The sequence below is a fragment of the Dendropsophus ebraccatus genome, chromosome 1 (assembly GCF_027789765.1).
Source record: "Dendropsophus ebraccatus isolate aDenEbr1 chromosome 1, aDenEbr1.pat, whole genome shotgun sequence".
Taxonomy (NCBI): domain Eukaryota; kingdom Metazoa; phylum Chordata; class Amphibia; order Anura; family Hylidae; genus Dendropsophus; species Dendropsophus ebraccatus.
The window spans coordinates 216,852,690-216,873,255 of record NC_091454.1 but is presented as its reverse complement, the minus strand read 5'-3'; the positions used below and the strand labels follow the sequence as shown (position 1 = coordinate 216,873,255).

Here is a 20,566-nt window from a genome sequence, read left to right as displayed (position 1 = left end):
TTTTCAGGAGGGGGCTCATCGAACACAATGACCATAGTCTTGGTTAGGTGGAGGACTTCCCGGATAGAACTGTAGAGAAGGATGGTCACCCTTGGCATAGACAGGTTTGGTAACACCGGAGGATGTTGTGCTGGTGGTTATGATACAGTTTAGCCAGTGATGGTAGGTTGTCGTGATGCCAGTGCTAGTTCAGCAGACAAGTTTGGTGTTACACCTGCTTTTAGTGGGGGCTGGCTGTCCTTTTGCCCAATGGTCGGTGACCTGCCAGGTTGTGATGGGTCCCTTGGGCTCTTGTCACAGTGGTCCAGAGTGGGAAGATGACCCACCTGGACTGTTGGTACCACCACCCACAGACAGGGGAAAATGACTCAAGGATGGTGTAGCCGGTATGTGTAGGTTCTGGTGCAATGATCACTGAGTCCCAGTAGATAACTTCTTAGGTACAGACTTGTGCTCACCGAATCTGTGCTGGGAGATACAGTACTTGCAAGTGCTGAGATAGAATAGCGGTCCTGGAGTAGCTTAGTGTTGAGCAGGGAAGAGAAGAGGAGAGGAGTTTGTTGTGAGAGTATGCTTGAGAGAAGAATACTTGTGCCCATGTTTCACTAAACCACCTTCTGCCCTGCAGTGTCAGGGTACACGTCCTATCAGGGTGACACAAGTCCCAGTCTTGGTTACCTGGGAGTGTCCAAAATTATGCGCTGCGAGATAGAGTATGTAGACCTTTGTTACAGTAGCTTTGCTCTATCTGGGTCAGTTCCTCTGTACTAGGACACTGCTTTGCACTCTTCAGAGAGGTTCCCGGTGTGGGCTGGGGTGATCTGTGACTTGTCCTCCAGTAGAAGTCTAACACTCAGGGCCGGCCTTAGGGGTGTGCGAGCAGTGCGGCCGCACAGGGCGCTGTGCACTCCCAGCAGGAAGGGGGCGCCACCTGCGTCTCTCTGAGCCCATAAATCCGGCTCTGCCTCTGCACAGCAGCCTGGCTGAGAGACAGCAAGGAAGAAGCCCTTCTACCCCTGACATGTGACTGCAGCCTGGCCCCCATCCCCCGCCCCCCACAGCGTCCCCTGGCTTACAGATGCCCATAACCCCGCCCCAGTCCTCTCCCCATGGAGACACCAGCAGTGTGATCCTCCGCTCTACCTCCTCATGGGCAGAGACATCCTCCACTGATCCTGCTGTGTGACTGTGAGTATATATATCTTTCTCTGTCTGTGTGTGTCTGTGTGTTAGTGGAGTTTGTGTGTGCTCTGTGTGTGTTAGGGCTCTGTGTGGTAGGACAACAACTCCCAGCATACTCTGTGTGGTAGGACAACAACTCCCAGCATGCTCCTGTGTGGCTGTGTGTGGTAGGACAGCTCCCAGCATGCTTCTGTGTGGCTGTGTGTGGTAGGACAACAACTCCCAGCATGCTCCTGTGTGGTAGGACAACAACTCCCAGCATGCTCTGTGTGGTAGGACAACAACTCCCAGCATGCTCTGTGTGGCTGTGTGTGGTAGGAAAACTCCCAGCATGCTTCTGTGTGGCTGTGTGTGGTAGGACAACAACTCCCAGCATGCTCCTGTGTGGTAGGACAACAACTCCCAGCATGCTCTGTGTGGTAGGACAACAACTCCCAGCATGCTCCTGTGTGGCTGTGTGTGGTAGGACAACAACTCCCAGCATGCTCCTGTGTGGTAGGACAACAACTCCCAGCATGTTCTGTGTGGTAGGACAACAACTCCCAGCATGCTTTGTGTGGTAGGACAACAACTCCCAGCATGCTCTGTGTGGTAGGACAACAACCCCAGCATGCTCTGTGTGGTAGGACAACAACTCCCAGCATGCTCTGTGTGGTAGGACAACAACTCCCAGCATGCTCTGTGTGGTAGGACAACAACTCCCAGCATGCTCCTCTGTGGTGGGACAACTCCCAGCATGATCTGTGTGGTAGGACAACAACTCCCAGCATGCCCTGTGTGGCTGTGTGTGGTAGGACAACTCCTCCCAGCATGCTCTTGTGTGGCTATGTGTGGTAGGACAACTCCTCCCAGCATGCTCCTGTGTGGCTGTGTGTGGTAGGACAACTCCTGCCAGCATGCTCTTGTGTGGCTGTGTGTGGTAGGACAACAACTCCCAGCATGCTCTTGTGTGGCTGTGTGTTGTAGGACAACAACTCCCAGCATGCTCCTGTGTGGCTCTGTGTGGACAACTACAACTCCCAGCATGCTCCTGTGTTGCTGTGTTTGGAATACAACAACTCCCAACATGCTCCTGTGCGGCTGTGTGTGGATAACAACAACAACTCCCAGCATGCTCCTGTGTGGTGTGTATGTGTATATGTGACTGCATGTGTGTGTGTGTGTGTGTGTGTGTGTGTGTGTGTTTGCAGGATATATATACTGTGTGTCTGTGTAAACAGTATATACACTGTGGGAGAGATTTATCAAACATGGTGTAAAGTGAAACTGGCTCAGTTGCCCCTAGAAACAGAAACAACAGTAACCCTTTAGTGACTACAGCTGTGCAATATACAACAAGGTTCAAACGCAATACTGGCACCTAGCAGTGAAACCAAAGAATGCTACCTTTATCACCACTGAAGGGATAACTTTGCGACAGGTGCCTGCCCATACGAGCTTACACTCTACAGGAGAGAGGTCCCTGCCCATAAGAGCTTACACTGTACAGGAGAGAGGACCCTGCCCATACGAGCTTACACTGTACAGGAAAGAGGACCCTGCCCATAAGAGCTTATACTCTACAGGAGAGAGGTCCCTGCCCATAAGAGCTTACACTCTACAGGAGAGAGGTCCCTGCCCATAAGAGCTTACACTCTACAGGAGAGAGGTCCCTGCCCATAAATGCTTTCACTCTACAGGAGAGAGGTCCCTGCCCATAAGAGCTTATGCTCTACAGGAGAGAGGTCCCTGCCCATAAGAGCTTACAATGTACAGTAGAGAGGACCCTGCCCATACGAGCTTACACTGTACAGGAGAGAGGACCCTGCCCATAAATGCTTTCACTCTACAGGAGAGAGGACCCTGCCCATAAATGCTTTCACTCTACAGGAGAGAGGTCCCTGCCCATAAGAGCTTATACTCTACAGGAGAGAGGTCCCTGCCCATAAGAGCTTACAATGTACAGGAGAGAGGACCCTGCCCATACGAGCTTACACTCTACAGGAGAGAGGTCCCTGCCCATAAGAGCTTACACTCTACAGGAGAGAGGTCCCTGCCCATAAGAGCTTATGCTCTACAGGAGAGAGGACACTGCCCATAAATGCTTTCACTCTACAGGAGAGAGGTCCCTGCCCATAAGAGCTTATACTCTACAGGAGAGAGGTCCCTGCCCATAAGAGCTTACACTCTACAGGAGAGAAGTCCCTGCCATAAGAGCTTACACTCTACAGGAGAGAGGTCCCTGCCCATAAGAGCTTACACTCTACAGGAGAGAGGTCCCTGCCATAAGGGCTTACACTCTACAGGAGAGAGGACTCTGCCAAGAGGTCTTACACTCTACAGGAGAGAGATCCCTGCCCATAACAGCTTACACTCTACAGGAGAGTGATCCCTGCCCATAAGAGCTTACACTCTACAGGAGAGAGGTCCCTGCCCATAAGGGCTTACACTCTACAGGAGAGAGGTCCCTGCCCATAAGAGCTTATACTCTACAGGAGAGAGGACCCTGCCCATAAGAGCTTACACTCTACAGGAGAGAGGACCCTGCCCATTAGTGCTTATACTCTACAGGAGAGAGGTCCCTGCCCATAAGAGCTTATACTCTACAGGAGAGAGGACACTACCCAAAACAGTTAACAATATTCAGCTGTAACAAGGTCATAGTAAGTCCTTAAATTGTTATCCTGGAAGGATCCACCAATTAAATTGTACGGGTGAGTGATCCGCTTCTGACGCTGTTGAGGTATGGAATTCCCGGAAGCGCCATAGACTGCATAGTAGACTTTGGTACTCGGCCAGTTATTGTGATGTTGTGCAAATCTTGATAAACTTGGTTGCTAACAACAGAGTAAAATCAGTGTCTTTTAGGAGTAGATGCTTGAAGAAGTAAGTGCTTTGTAGAGGTAGAAAGGAGTTGTCAAAGGAGCCCTGCCCAATGTAGACCGGAACTGAAGTGTATATAGAAGAAGATTAGTAATACTCGTACTCACTTATAGACTAGTCTGATCGCCTCCTGCCTCTAGTTGTGTAGAACACGTCCTAGGTGAGTAGCACGAGCCCCATTAATCAGTTATCTGGGTGTAGCAGACTTCCAAGGTAACCCAGTTGTCTTGCACTGCGCAGTAGGATATGTAGACTTATTCCGATAGCTTTGTCCTACTGGGGTCAGCTCCTCTCGTATCAGGAGTCTACCTCGCACAGTTTTGTGAGTTTCCTGGCATGGGCTAGGGTGATCCTAGGTTGCTTTTCTCCCCTACTTGGAACTTAGCACTACATAACTGTAGTGACTGCTTGTATAGAAGATAAAGTCTTTAGTTGCATCTGTCTTAAGCCAGAGCCAGGCCCTGGCTTAACTTCTGCAGGGACTGTCTCATTGTGTGTCCTCTCTTACTGAAAACTAAGTCTCAACTGAATAACTTTCTCCACCAGATTTACTTCTCCTACAGGGGCTATTCTAAACTCTCTTGTGAGTGGTGGGACTGAGTATGTGCAAGAGAACAAGAAAAGGAAAGGATAGAGAGAAAGAGCACATGTAACTGGTCAGCATACATCACATGACATAAACAGTTAATCCATGACTCCTCAGCTGTGCACACAAAAGAGTAGAGACATCTAGTGGGGAAAATAGAGTACTTCATCTTCCACTTTAACCTGAGTGAATGACTTACTGAGGTGCATATACAACACACGTGGTGGGACACCACAAGGCTTCATTCTGCAATCCCAACATGAGAGGTGCTGGACATGCACACAGCACTAGCTAAGCCCCACCTCTACCTCCTGTGTTCCGTATTGGTCTTTCTGCTTCTAGAGATCGATTTTGCCTAACAACAGGCAGTGGACAGCAGATTGCAAGAAAGGGAGACACCTAGTGGCCAATACTTTAGGGTTTTTTCTAGATTAAGGAGTCGTTTTTGGTAAATTAAGTGATGGTATCACATGGGAGGAGTGTTTAAAATACCAGTGGGCAAAGGCTGGTGTGAAGGAGATGGTTGTATCAGGTCACCCTCCTCTTCATTGTTTACTTTCGCTACCGAGTCATAAAATTATAAGGTGAAGTGGGTCATAAAGCGGTGATAAAAGCCGCGGTGGTGACATTTATTATTCACATGTTCTTATCTTATTTGTACCAATACGGATCAATGATGGCCGCTACCTTTAACCCTTCACTACTAACCTTCAGCTATTCTTGATGACACATTGGGCATAAGAGCTCTGATAATTCATAGTGTACGTAGAAATATTTAAAGGGAAAAGAAATAACAGAAAAAGAGAAAAACCAATCGGGTTTTGTGTATACAGTACCTTCTAACTGTATACCATCATCATACACTGTGAAGTGGCACTGCTGTGTCTCCAGCGGGCCTCTGAGTGATGTGCTGCAATGCACATGTGTGTGCCCCTTTAAGGGGAGTGTGTGGGAGGTGACTTTGTTTTTTTAATTTTATTTTTGTCTAGTCATCATGGGGGTCATTGGCCATATACCATACGGGGACTACTCACAGGGGGGCAGCAGCACAGGGGGCCATGAACAGGGGTGGAACTACTGCTGCAGCATCAAGGGGCAGCAGCACAGGGGGCCATGTACAGGGGGCAGAACTGTAATGGACCAGGCCCATCACTTGCAGCTAAATGTGGTTAAATACGAGCCCTGACTGACAGAGTGAGGAGACATTGGCTCCTCGCCCCGCCAACCTATGTTATGGCCGCAAGAGTGTGACGTCACTCATGTGATCAGAGCAGGGAAGGGAACGCCGGACATTACTGCTGTAGCTAGGGGAGTTATATATATATATATATATATATATATATATATATATATATATATATACAGTGGTGCGCTTGTAATCCAAATGCACTCTTAAACCAAAGCAAATTTTCCCATAAGAAATCATAGAAATGCAGATAATTGGTTCCACACCCCAAATATAAAGATTTATTATTCTGAACAACATGTAAAACAAATGAAACAAACATTCAGAAACAGCAGAATCTGTGATATTATAAGTTACTGTACAGTATAGCAATCAGCATGTGGTGTATCATGTATAGTAACTGTATAACCCTGATAACACAGCAGCTGGATATGTGATATACAAGTTACTGTACAGTATAGCAGCATGTGGTGTATAATGTATAGTAACTGTATAACCCTGATAACACAGCAGCTGGATATGTGATATATAAGTTACTGTACAGTATAGCAGCATGTGGTGTATAATGTATAGTAACTGTATAACCCTGATAACACAGCAGCTGGATATGTGATATATAAGTTACTGTACAGTATAGCAATCAGCATGTGGTATATAATGTATAGTAACTGTATAACCCTGATAACACAGCAGCTGGATATGTGATATATAAGTTACTGTACAGTATAGCAGCATGTGGTGTATAATGTATAGTAACTGTATAACTCTGATAACACAGCAGCTGGATATGTAATATATAAGTTACTGTACAGTATAGCAGCATGTGGTGTATAATGTATAGTAACTGTATAACCCTGATAACACAGCAGCTGGATATGTGATATATAAGTTACTGTACAGTATAGCAATCAGCATATGGTGTATAATGTGTAGTAACTGCCTAACCCTGATAACACAGCAGCTGGATATGTGATATATAAGTTACTGTACAGTATAGCAGCATGTGGTGTATAATGTATAGTAACTGTATAACCCTGATAACACAGCAGCAGTTTGTAGATACAGGATGGAGCTGCAGATCCCCATAATGGCGAGACTGACAGAGACTGCAGGGAGCATGAAGGGATGAGCAGGGTGTAGAGTGAGCACAGTATAGCACTCTGTCTAGCGAGCTATGAAGAGATTACCCCCACAGTCCTGTCCCCTGATGTAAGCCCCTGCCTAAAGGGGATCAGCTAGGATTTGGAAGGTGAGGGAGACTTCCTGGGTCAGAGTACAGGGCTGTAGACCCTGCTGTTCAGACTATGCCCCTCCTCCACTCGCGCTCCAACTCAGTACAGGCCCGTATTTGCCACTAGGCACCCGTGGTCCGGTGCCCATGGCGGCACCCGCAGGGAACAGATTTTTTTTTTATTTTATATTTTTACCCCCTCTGCAGCCCGCCGCTGCTACCGTCCGCGCGAGGCCAGGGGCGGTTTTTGGAGGCAGGTGATGGGGATTTGGTAGGGTGGATGAGTCGGCCGGCGTGAGCTTCTGCACACACAGCCTGTATCACACAGGCCGGAAGCTCACAGCTGCGCGATGACGTCACATGCCACGCCACTGCCAAGCAAGAGAGAAGTTCCGGGACCGCGGGGCTGCAGCTGTGAGCTTCCGGCCTGTGTGATACAGGCTGTGTGTGTGGAAGCTCACCCCTGCCCCGTAACTGCACTGGGGGTTTAGCATTACAAGGGGCCATCTACTATAGGGGTTAGCATTACAAGGGGCCATCTACTATAGGGGGCAGCATTACAAGAGGCCATCTACTATAGGGGGCAGCATTACAAGGGGCCATCTACTATAAAGGGCAGCATTACAAGGGGCCATCTACTATAGGGGGCAGCATTACAGGGGGGCAATCTAGTATAGGGGTTAGCATTACTGGGGGCAATCTACTATAGGGGGCAGCATTACAGGGGGGCAATCTACTATAGGGATTAGCATTACAGGGGGCCATCTACTATAGGGGGCAGCAAGTCACTTGGGGCCGTCCTATCAACTCGTTGTTCAGGCTGAATGAAAGCGACAATAGATTCCCTTTAAGAAAAATAAGATTGTCCTCCATACTCCATAGACAATCCCTTTAAGTTCTTTTGTGAGGCTGACGCCCCCTGACCTCTGTGCTCTTTCTATATACTCTGAGTTGGAGGATACAGTAGTGAATGGACAGCACTATGGGGCAGTATAGCGGGGAGATGCCCCCTCTGATTATATCCGTCCTTATTAATCCTTGTTCCCCCTCCTCATATATTTCCCTGTACGGATGTTCAGCACTATCATTCACCACATAAATCATATAAACCCCCCATTATTACAGGACACTCCTGACTGAGAACTCCCATAACAACTTCCCTATCCCCCCCCCCCTGACATTGGTACAGTCCAAAAGTTTCTGATTGGCCAGAAAAGTTAGAGAAACTTGTGTGACAACAACAGAGCGGTAGAACCAGTGAGAGAGATGGCTGCTGAGGTTTCCCTATGTATGGGAGCAGGGAGGGGGCAGGGCTGGAGGACAGCCGCCGGGGTCTGACCTGATGACAGGTGAGAGGGGGCAGCTGGGAAAGGAAGGGGGGCATCGTCCTGCATACTGCTGCAGAACCTCTTTATTGGAAAATATAGCCGCTTTCTTTCAGAAACAGCGCCACTCTTAACCTCAGTTTGTGTGTGGTATTACAACTTAATTCTATTGAAGTAGAAGCTTTATTTAATTCAGTTGATATAAAGAGGTTCTGCAGCATCTGGGGTTATGCAGGATTATAAAATCATGGCCGCTTTCTTTCATAAACAGCGCCACCCCTGTCCTCAGTTCCTATGTGGTATTGCAACTCAGATCTATTGAAGTTAATAGAGAAAAAGTTGCAATACCTCATACAACCAGCAGACAGGGAGGCGCTGTTTTTTTTTTCCATCCCGGACAACCCTTTTAAAGGGATTTAGCCAGGATTAGAAAACCTGGCTGCTATCTTCCATAAACAGCACCTCTCCTGTGGTCAGGTTGTATCTGGTACTGCAGCTCAGTTCTACAGGAGTGAATGGAGCCAAGTTGTAATACCACACACAACCCAAGGACAGGGGTGGCGCTGTTTGTGGAAGAAAGTGGCCATGTTTTCCTAATCCTCGATAACCCCTTTAAAAGGGTTGTCCAGGATGAAACAAACAGCGCCTCCCTGTTTGCTGGTTGTATGAGGTATTGCAACTTTATCTCCATTAACTTCGTAGGAACTGAGGACAGGGGTGGCGCTGTTTTTGGAAGAAAGCGGCCATGTTCTTCTAATCCAGGACAATTTTCAATCTCTTGCATAGCTAGCCTGGCCCTATACAGGTCATTGCCTCAGCTGCTGCAGAACCTCTTAATTTACATCCCCAGCAAAGAAGGGGAATCAATGAGATCTGCAGCAGCTGCGGTATGTATTGTAGGGTTTTATGACGTGCTGCTGCAGAACTTCTTTTTAATAAGGATATTTCATCTATTATTGTTTTATTCCTATTATAGTCTCATTCCTTTAATCTAGCATCCGGTAATCCAGAACTTCTGATAATCCGACACCCCTTTCTATCAGAAAGACCAAACCCATGATCAGCAGATTGTGTTTGTTATGGAAAAAATCTATAGCTTCTCTCTTTCAGAAACAGCGCCACCCTTGTCCTCAGTTTGGGTTCGGTATTGCAACTCAAGTTCAATTGAAATGAATAGAGCAGAGATGTACTACCACACAGCACCTGAGGACAGGGGTGGCACTGTTCTGTTTCTCTAATCCTGGACTTTAAGGCCTTCCACTCCCATAAGTAAATTTTTCATACTTTTCTATAGTTGTATAATTTCATGAATATTGGTGTGTTATTATATTATTACCATCCTTATATAGAGAAGACCTATCCCACAGCTCTCTAGAAGAGCCCAATGAGTTCCAAACTGTTGTTGATACCTTAGCCCCTCCCACACATGCAAATCAGGAGTAAGCTCCTCCCACCCTACTCTGTGCTTTGATAAGAGACTTGTTCAGGACCAGGATACCGCTGTGTCACATGTCCTATTATAAAACTAAGATTACTGCGCTCCTCAGCAATGACTGACGCACCTGTGGTGTCAATATGGAGAGTAGGCGGAGTTGCCCTTTAAATTGTTTTTTTCTCTCCCTATGGACAGGAAGTGTCTATTATAGCTACAGTATATGTCGGCTCTATTATAGCTACAGTATATGTCGTCTCTATCATAGCTACAGTATGTGTCGTCTCTATCATAGCTACAGTATATGTCGGCTCTATTATAGCTACAGTATATGTCGTCTCTATCATAGCTACAGTATATGTCGGCTCTATTATAGCTACAGTATGTGTCGTCTCTTTTATAGCTACAGTATATGTCGGCTCTATTATAGCTACAGTATATGTCATCTCTATTATAGCTGCAGTATATGTCGGCTCTATTATAGCTACAGTATATGTCGGCTCTATTATAGCTACAGTATATGTCGGCTCTATTATAGCTACAGTATATGTCATCTCTATTATAGCTGCAGTATATGTTGGCTCTATTATAGCTACAGTATATGTCAGCTCTATCATAGCTACAGTATATATTATCTCTGTTATAGCTACAGTATATGTCGTCTCCATCATAGCTACAGTATATGTCGGCTCTTTTATAGCTACAGTATATGTCGGCTCTTTTATAGCTACAGTATATGTCAGCTCTATCATAGCTACAGTATATGTCGGCTCTATCATAGCTACAGTATATGTCGGCTCTTTTATAGCTACAGTATATGTCAGCTCTATCATAGCTACAGTATATGTCGGCTCTTTTATAGCTACAGTATATTCCGAGCCGTCATCTCTGGACTCATTTTCCTCCATGTTCTCGGGACTAGATAGAAGACGTCTGTGTAGTCTTAATCCTCCATGAGATTTGCAGCGTTTGCCGCGATTTACAGCCGCTTACATCATAAGGTTTTGCTCTTTATCCTCCTGGATTTCTTCTCCTGATTCTGTCTCCTTCTAGAAGTGTCAGTACAGCACACAGAGACCAGGGAGGGGCAGGATCCTTACCCAGTACAGGGGGGTGCACCACACAGCTCTCCCTATTGTACCCCATAATGTAATATGCAACCTGTACCCCGCACAACAATGGGGATCTTCTCAATACTCTCTGACACCCAACACAATAATACTGCCCAAGTGAGTGCCCCAAAAAGTGCCCCCGCACAGTCATAGTGATCCTCCCACTGCTCCCGCACAGCAATAGTGCCCCCGCACAGTAATAGTGATCCTCCCACTGCTCCCGCACAGTAATAGTGATCCTCCCACTGCTCCCGCACAGCAATAGTGCCCCCGCACAGTAATAGTGATCCTCCCACTGCTCCCGCACAGTAATAGTGATCCTCCCACTGCTCCCGCACAGCAATAGTGCCCCCACACAGTAATAGTGCCCCCGCACAGTAATAGTGATCCTCCCACTGCTCCCGCACAGCAATAGTGCCCCCACACAGTAATAGTGATCCTTCCACTGCTCCCGCACAGCAATAGTGCCCCCACACAGTAATAGTGATCCTCCCACTGCTCCCGCACAGCAATAGTGCCCCCACACAGTAATAGTGATCCTCCCACTGCTCCCGCACAGCAATAGTGCCCCCACACAGCAATAGTGCCCCCATACAGTAATAGTGATCCTCCCACTGCTCCCGCACAGCAATAGTGCCCCCGCACAGTAATAGTGATCCTCCCACTGCTCCCGCACAGCAATAGTGCCCCCGCACAGTAATAGTGATCCTCCCACTGCTCCCGCACAGCAATAGTGCCCCCGCACAGTAATAGTGATCCTCCCACTGCTCCCGCACAGCAATAGTGCCCCCACACAGTAATAGTGATCCTCCCACTGCTCCCGCACAGCAATAGTGCCCCCACACAGTAATAGTGCCCCCACACAGTAATAGTGCCCCCACACAGTAATAGTGATCCTCCCACTGCTCCCGCACAGCAATAGTGCCCCCACACAGTAATAGTGCCCCCACACAGTAATAGTGCCCCCACACAGTAATAGTGATCCTCCCACTGCTCCCGCACAGCAATAGTGCCCCCACACAGTAATAGTGCCCCCGCACAGTAATAGTGATCCTCCCACTGCTCCCGCACAGCAATAGTGCCCCCACACAGTAATAGTGATCCTCTTACTGCCCGAAACAGTAATAGTGCCCCCACACAGTAATAGTGATCCTCTTACTGCCCGAAACAGTAATAGTGCCCCCACACAGTAATAGTGATCCTCCCACTGCTTCCGCACAGCAATAGTGCCCCCGCACAGTAATAGTGATCCTCCCACTGCTCCCGCACAGCAATAGTGCCCCCACAGAGTAATAGTGATCCTCTCACTGCCCGAAACAGTAATAGTGCCCCCGCACAGTAATAGTGCTCCCACACAGTAAGGCCATGTTCACACACCGTATGTGTTATATAAATCACGGCTGTTGTTGCAGATATGTGAATGAATGGAATCCCGGACAGAGCGTATACACGTTTCCAGCGTTCAGCAGCATTAAGGCGCATATCTCTTTCTGGCCAGTAGAGGGCAGCGGTGAAGTCAGTCATTTCCAAATAAGAGACAGTAAGCTATTAGATCTTGAGGCCAGCGCTGTATAATGTGTAACCCCGACCCCCGGCAGGAGGTCTACAGCAACCCCCTGAAAGAGTATAACCGGGGGTGCAGGAGGGTGTATACTGATCACAGGGTGCAGGAGGGTGTATACTGATCACAGGGTGCAGGAGGGTGTATACTGATCACAGGGTAGTAACCCCCCCATAGTCTCTTATATAGTAGCCAGCCCTCCCCCATAGTGTCTTATATAGTAGCCAGCCCTCCCCCATAGTCTCTTATATAGTAGCCAGCCCTCCCCATACTCTCATATAGTAGCCAGCCCTCCCCCATAGAATCTTATATAGTAGCCAGCCCTCCCCCATAGTCTTATGTAGTAGCCAGCCCTCCCCCATAGTCTTATGTAGTAGCCAGCTCTCCCCCATAGTCTCTTATAGTAGCCAGCCCTCCCCCATAGTCTTATATAGTAGTCAGCCCTCCCCAATAGTCTCATATAGTAGCCAGCCCTCCCCATAGTCTTATATAGTAGCCAGCCTTCCCCATAGTCTCATATAGTAGCCAACCCTCCCCCATAGTCTCTTATATTGTAGTCAGCCCTCCCATAGTCTCTTATATAGTAGCCAGCCCTCCCCCATAGTCTCTTATATAGTAGCCAGCCCTCCCCATAGTCTCTTATATAGTAGCCAGCCCTCCCCATAGTCTCTTATATAGTAGCCAGCCCTCCCCATAGTCTTATATAGTAGCCAGCCCTCCCCCATAGTCTCATATAGTAGCCAGCCCTCCCCCATAGTCTCTTATATAGTAGCCAGCCCTCCCCATAGTCTTATATAGTACCCAGCCCTCCCCAATAGTCTCATATAGTAGCCAGCCCTCCCCTGTAGTCTCATATAGTAGCCAGCCCTCCCCATAGTCTTATATAGTACCCAGCCCTCCCCCATAGTCTCATATAGTAGCCAGCCCTCCCCCATAGTCTCATATATAGTAGCCAGCCCTCCCCCCCATAGTCTCTTATATAGTAGCCAGCCCTCCCCCATAGTCTCTTATATAGTAGCCAGCCCTCCCCATAGTCTCGTTTATAGTAGCCAGCCCTCCCCCATAGTCTCATATATAGTAGCCAGCCCTCCCCCATAGTCTCTTATATAGTAGCCAGCCCTCCCCCATAGTCTCTTATATAGTAGCCAGCCCTCCCCATAGTCTCGTTTATAGTAGCCAGCCTTCCCCCATAGTCTCTTATATAGTAGCCAGCCCTCCCCCATAGTCTCTTATATAGTAGCCAGCCCTCCCCCATAGTCTCTTATATAGTAGCCAGCCTTCCCCCATAGTCTCTTATATAGTAGCCAGCCCTCCCCCATAGTCTCTTATATAGTAGCCAGCCCTCCCCCATAGTCTCTTATATAGTAGCCAGCCCTCCCCATAGTCTCATTTATAGTAGCCATGGCGGACCAGAAGTAATTCAAACTATGAATTTGCTGGCGGGCCACAGTTTGACATGACTGGTGTAGGAGGAGTTCGGGGCACTGATCAGGGACATCTGTAATTCCCTCTTTTAGGTTTGGAGCAGGAGGATGTGACCTCTATGGGCAGACCCCGGCGGCGGGTTACCAGCGGGCACACATATCCTTGTGTACTGTGCCAGGCCGAGAGCATCTGCTCCTTCTAGAACTCCACACAGCAGTGCTAATCCCCGTCCAGCTGCTGTGAAATCCTTCCATCTTGGATATAGGAGGATAATATTATCACCGGGGGAAGAATTCTCTAACCTCCCCGACCTAGTAAATGTCATATCATGTGATACGGGCAACTATAATACCGACCCCAGGGGAGCAACACATAACTGCTTATATAATAATTATACTATTACACTGTGCACTTACCGAATAATTATACATAGGGGGCAGTATTATAGTTATGTTCCTGTATAAAGGAGCAGTATTATAGTAGTTATATTCCTGTATATAGGAGCAGTATTATAGTAGCTATATTCTTGTATATAGGAGCAGTATTATAGTAGTTACATTCTTGTATATAGGGGGCAGTATTATAGCAGTTATATTCCTGTATATAGGAGCAGTATTATAGTAGTTATATTCCTGTATATAGGAGCAGTATTATAGCAGTTATATTCTTGTATATAGGGGGCAGTATTATAATAGTTATATTCCTGTATATAGGAGCAGTATTATAGTAGTTATATTCTTGTATATAGGAGCAGTATTATAGTAGTTATATTCTTGTATAAAGGAGCAGTATTATAGCAGTTATATTCTTGTATATAGGAGCAGTATTATAGTAGTTATATTCCTGTATATAGGAGCAGTATTATAGCAGTTATATTCCTGTATATAGGGGGCAGTATTATAGTAGTTATATTCCTGTATATAGGAGCAGTATTATAGTAGTTATATTCTTGTATATAGGAGCAGTATTATAGTAGTTATATTCTTGTATATAGGAGCAGTATTATAGTAGTTATGCGGTTCAGGGAAGAAAAAGAGCGCTGCACCTCACACCTATGGCTGATACTAGTGCCGCTTGGCTAAATAAAAAACACATCAGAATTTTGTGTATGAATTGATCAAGCCATACTGCCCCATGTACCTCGTGCCGGTATCTGATACACATGGGTCCCTACACTAAGTCCACACCGTGCCAGTCAGTGGCCACCAACCCCGCAGGCGTGCACAGCCAGGGAACGGGGGCCATGGGACGGCCCTGTGACCCCCATGCCACAGGACCAGACCCAAAAACACCACACCAGAACCCGGCCAGCACCGCCGGCGGAGAAGGTCGCCCCCAAGCAGCACAAGTCTGTGCTGTGCACATGGTTTTAATCCCTCCTGTTTTTTTTCCCATTCTGTTTGCTGCAGCTATGGTGAGTGCAATACCTTATCCAGACTTGTGCTGCTTGGGGGCGACCTTCTCCGCCGGCGGTGCTGGCCGGGTTCTGGTGTGGTGTTTTTGGGTCTGGTCCTGTGGCATGGGGGTCGCAGGGCCGTCCCATGGCCCCCGTTCCCTGGCTGTGCACGCCTGCGGGGTTGGTGGCCACTGACTGGCACGGTGTGGACTTAGTGTAGGGACCCATGTGTATCAGATACCGGCACGAGGTACATGGGGCAGTATGGCTTGATCAATTCATACACAAAATTCTGATGTGTTTTTTATTTAGCCAAGCGGCACTAGTATCAGCCATAGGTGTGAAGTGCAGCACTCTGTTTCTTCCCTGAACCGCATTATAGTAGTTATATTCTTGTATATAGGAGCAGTATTATAGTAGTTATATTCCTGTATATAGGGGGCAGTATTATAGTAGTTATATTCTTGTATATAGGAGCAGTATTATAGTAGTTATATTCCTGTATATAGGAGCAGTATTATAGTAGTTATATTCTTGTATATAGGAGCAGTATTATAGTAGTTATATTCCTGTATATAGGAGCAGTATAATAGAAGTTATATTATTGTACATAGGGGCAGTATTAGGCTATGTTCCCGCTTTGTACTAACAACGGACCTTCTTTAGTGAATGGCCTTTGTTTAACACTAAACCACAGTCGTTGTTTGCGCTTATATGTATGTAGTGGGAACTTGGCCTGATAGTTACATTCTTGCACATAGGGGGCAGTATTATAGTAGTTACATTTATACAGTAAGGGATCAGATATAAAAAGTCCCTCACAATGACCCTCTTAGACAATGCACCTGTCACCACCATGTGTTATTTCCATACATTGCCTCCGCTAAGCCCCCTCTATTGATGTGCGGCTGAGGTCAGAGACAACAAATTCCTGCAGGTTTTTATTCTCAGTCTGTGACCTAAACCCATAGAGACACTTATAACGTTGTTATTCCCCTCGGTAACTTTAATCTAAAATCCCTTTATTACAGTACCTGAGGGCCCAGAAATTAATGTCACCATAATGCCTCAGATAATGGTGGTCTCTAAGTGAATAGGTGACCATGTAGCACATCCTGGGGCGGCATCCCCAGAGGACAGGTGGCTCTCTCTCTCTCTCTCTCTCTCTCTCTCTTCTCTCTCTCTCTTCTCTCTCTCTCTTCTCTCCTCTCTTCTCTCCTCTCCCCTCTCCTCTCCCCTCTCCACCCCCCTCTCCTCTCCCCTACCCCCTCTCCACTCTCTCCTCTCCACTCTCTCCTCTCCCCTCTCCTCTCCCCTCTCGCCTCTCCCCTCGCTCCTCTCCCCTCTCCCCTCTCCCCTCTCCTCTCCTCTCTCCTCTCCTCTCTCCTCTCCTCTCCTCTCTCCTCTCCTCTCTCCTCTCCTCTCTCCTCTCCTCTCTTCTCTCTTCTCTTCTCTTCTCTTCTCTTCTCTTCTCTTCTCTCCTCTCCTCTCTTCTCTTCTCTTCTCTTCTCTCTTCTCTTCTCTCTTCTCTCTCTCACTTTCCTTCCCAGCTTTTCCACCAGGCAACCATTTGAAATATATTTTCAATCATTAGCTACAGTGCCATATATTTTTTAGTGGCTGTACCTGGTATTGCAAGTCAGTTCTAATCACTTTAAGGGGTACTCTGAAGAAAATCTTTTTCTTTCAAATCAACTGGTTTCAGGAAGTTATTTATAATTTACTTCTAAAATCTTCAGACTTCCAGTACTTATCAGCTGTTGTATGTCCTGTAGGAAGTGGTGTATTCTTTCCAGTCTGACACAGTGCTCTCTGCTGCCAACTCTGTCCATGTAAGGAACTGTCCAGAGCAGGAGAGGTTTGCTGCTGCTCTGGACAGTTCCTGACACGGACAGAGGTGGCAGCAGAGAGCACTGTGTCAGACTGGAAAGAAAACACCACTTCCTGCAGGACATACAGCAGCTGATAAGTACTGAAAGACTGCAGATTTTTAAACAGAAATAAATTAAAGATATATTTAACTTTCTGAAAAAAGTTAATTTATAAGAAAAAGATTTTCGTCGGAGTACCTCTTTAATGGATCAATAGGGCGAAATCTTTCTATATTCTATATGGCAACACACCATCAAACTTCTCCCAGTGTCCCAGGACTGGATCCAGCTTTTCCCAGCACCCAGGGAGGAGCGGCACAGAGTTGCAGTCAGGCAAGCAGCTGATGAGCGGAGTGCCGAGATAATGAAGCGATTCGGCTCTAATAAAGACCTCCGACCTCTATCACATATCACAAGTTAGCTTTGGCAGCACCATGTGTGCCCACAGGGCGTCTTATACAAATAAAGTTCTGTGTGTTGTATAAATCATTGTGTTTGCAGAACAATGTCAGGTGTGGAGCCTCTTATGACCACAGTGTATAGTCACTTGTCATCGTGTAACCTTAGCGTAAGTAACAGTATCTAACAGGACGGGACGACTGTTAGATACTCTTAAATGTTGCTCTTTGTTTGCTCCCCCTTCCCTCCAGGCATCTTCTTGGTCAGTCTGGTGAGGCCCGGGCATCTTCTTGGTCAGTCTGGTGAGGCCGGGGCATCCTCTTGATCAGTCTGGTGAGGCCCGGGCATCCTCTTGGTCAGTCTGGTGAGGCCCAGGCATCCTCTTGATCAGTCTGGTGAGGCCCGGGCATCCTCTTGGTCAGTCTGGTGAGGCCCGGGCATCCTCTTGGTCAGTCTGGTGAGGCCCCGGCATCCTCTTGGTCAGTCTGGTGAGGCCCCGGCATCCTCTTGGTCAGTCTGGTGAGGCCCGGGCATCCTCTTGGTCAGTCTGGTGAGGCCCGGGCATCCTCTTGGTCAGTCTGGTGAGGCCCGGGCATCCTCTTGGTCAGTCTGGTGAGGCCCGGGCATCCTCTTGGTCAGTCTGGTGAGGCCCAGGCATCCTCTTGATCAGTCTGGTGAGGCCCGGGCATCCTCTTGGTCAGTCTGGGGAGGCCCAGGCATCCTCTTGGTCAGTCTGGTGAGGCCGGGGCATCCTCTTGGTCAGTCTGGTGAGGCCCGGGCATCCTCTTGGTCAGTCTGGTGAGGCCCGGGCATCCTCTTGGTCAGTCTGGTGAGGCCCGAGCATCCTCTTGGTCGGTCAGGTGAGGCCCCAGCATCCTCTTGGTCAGTCTGGTGAGGCCCTGGCATCCTCTTGGTCGGTCTGGTGAGGCCCAGGCATCTTCTTGGTCGGTCTGGTGAGGCCCAGGCATCTTCTTGGTTGGTCTGGTGAGGCCCAGGCATCCTCTTGGTCAGTGTAGTGAGGCCCCAGCATCCTCTTGGTCGGTCTGGTGAGGTCCCAGCATCCTCTTGATCAGTCTGGTGAGGTCCCAGCATCCTCTTGGTCAGTCTGGCAAGGCCCCAGCATCCTCTTGGTCAGTCTGGTGAGGCCCGGAAACCCTCTTGGTCAGTCTGGTGAGGCCCCGGCATCCTCTTGGTCTGTCTGGTGAGGCCCCGGCATCCTCTTGGTCAGTCTGGGGAGGCCCAGGCATCCTCTTGGTCAGTCTGGTGAGGCCCCAGCATCCTCTTGGTCGGTCAGGTGAGACCCCGGGCATCCTCTTGGTCAGTCTGGTGAGGCCCCGACATCCTCTTGGTCAGTCTGGTGAGGTCCCAGCATCCTCTTGGTCAGTCTGGTGAGGCCCCGGGCATCCTCTTGGTCAGTCTGGTGAGGTCCCAGCATCCTCTTGGTCAGTCTGGTGAGGTCCCAGCATCCTCTTGGTCAGTCTGGTGAGGCCCCAGCATCCTCTTGGTCAGCCTGGTGAGGTCCCAGCATCCTCTTGGTCAGCCTGGTGAGGTCCCAGCATCCTCTTGGTCAGCCTGGTGAGGTCCCAGCATCCTCTTGGTCAGTCTGGTGAGGTCCCAGCATCCTCTTGATCAGTCTGGCGAGGTCCCAGCATCCTCTTGATCAGTCTGGTGAGGTCCCAGCATCCTCTTGGTCAGTCTGGTGAGGTCCCAGCATCCTCTTGATCAGTCTGGTGAGGTCCCAACATCCTCTTGGTTGGTCTGGTGAGGTCCCAGCATCCTCTTGGTCAGTCTGGTGAGGCCCCGGGCATCCTCTTGGTCAGTCTGGTGAGGCCCCGGGCATCCTCTTGGTCAGTCTGGTGAGGTCCCAGCATCCTCTTGATCAGTCTGGTGAGGTCCCAGCATCCTCTTGATCAGTCTGGTGAGGTCCCAGCATCCTCTTGGTCAGTCTGGCAAGGCCCCAGCATCCTCTTGATCAGTCTGGTGAGGTCCCAGCATCCTCTTGGTCAGTCTGGTGAGGTCCCAGCATCCTCTTGGTCAGTCTGGTGAGGTCCCAGCATCCTCTTGGTCAGTCTGGTGAGGTCCCAGCATCCTCTTGGTCAGTCTGGTGAGGTCCCAGCATCCTCTTGGTCAGTCTGGTGAGGTCCCAGCATCCTCTTGGTCAGTCTGGTGAGGTCCCAGCATCCTCTTGGTCAGTCTGGCGAGGGCCCAGCATCCTCTTGGTCAGTCTGGCGAGGCCCTGGCATCCTCTTGGTCAGTCTGGTGAGGTCCCAGCATCCTCTTGGTCAGTCTGGTGAGGTCCCAGCATCCTCTTGGTCAGTCTGGTGAGGTCCCAGCATCCTCTTGGTCAGTCTGGCGAGGGCCCAGCATCCTCTTGGTCAGTCTGGCGAGGCCCTGGCATCCTCTTGGTCAGTCTGGTGAGGTCCCAGCATCCTCTTGGTCAGTCTGGTGAGGTCCCAGCATCCTCTTGGTCAGTCTGGTGAGGTCCCAGCATCCTCTTGGTCAGTCTGGTGAGGCCCAGAAACCCTCTTGGTCAGTCTGGTGAGGTCCCAGCATCCTCTTGGTCAGTCTGGTGAGGCCCCAGCATCCTCTTGGTCAGTCTGGTGAGGTCCCAGCATCCTCTTGATTAGTCTGGCAAGGCCCCAGCATCCTCTTGGTCAGTGTAGTGAGGCCCGGGCATTGCTTTGCTTTGTTGAGCTCCAGTAGAAATCCACGGCTCCATTCTAATGAGAGATGCGGGGCCCTGGCTCTGTTCTTAAGATTGCAGAGGACCCCGATGGTCAGACCACCTGGGATAGCCTGATATACCGTGGATAGGGAATACCTTTAAAGATGGGAGAACTAAGTCCAGCTGATGTACTAGCAGTAACACGTTCATTACACACCTATGTTGACGTTGCGGAGTACGTGTGCGCTTCTCAGGTCATACAATAAAGCCGGACCATACACCATCTTGTGCAAATACTCCGACCAGACTGGGGCTATTGAAAGGTTGCATCTT

The 20,566-nt window shown here is 48.7% G+C and overlaps 1 protein-coding gene across 1 annotated transcript in view; it reads left to right on the top strand.

The window, feature by feature from the left end:
• Positions 1 to 8,299: 8,299 nt before the first annotated feature.
• The window catches only part of ACHE (acetylcholinesterase (Yt blood group)), a 47,735-nt gene continuing 35,468 nt past the window's right edge, over positions 8,300 to 20,566 (top strand). Inside the window, exon 1 of the mRNA XM_069948355.1 lies at positions 8,300 to 8,396. The gene's annotated coding sequence lies outside the window, so the exon portion shown is untranslated. The remainder of the gene's footprint in view (positions 8,397 to 20,566) is intronic.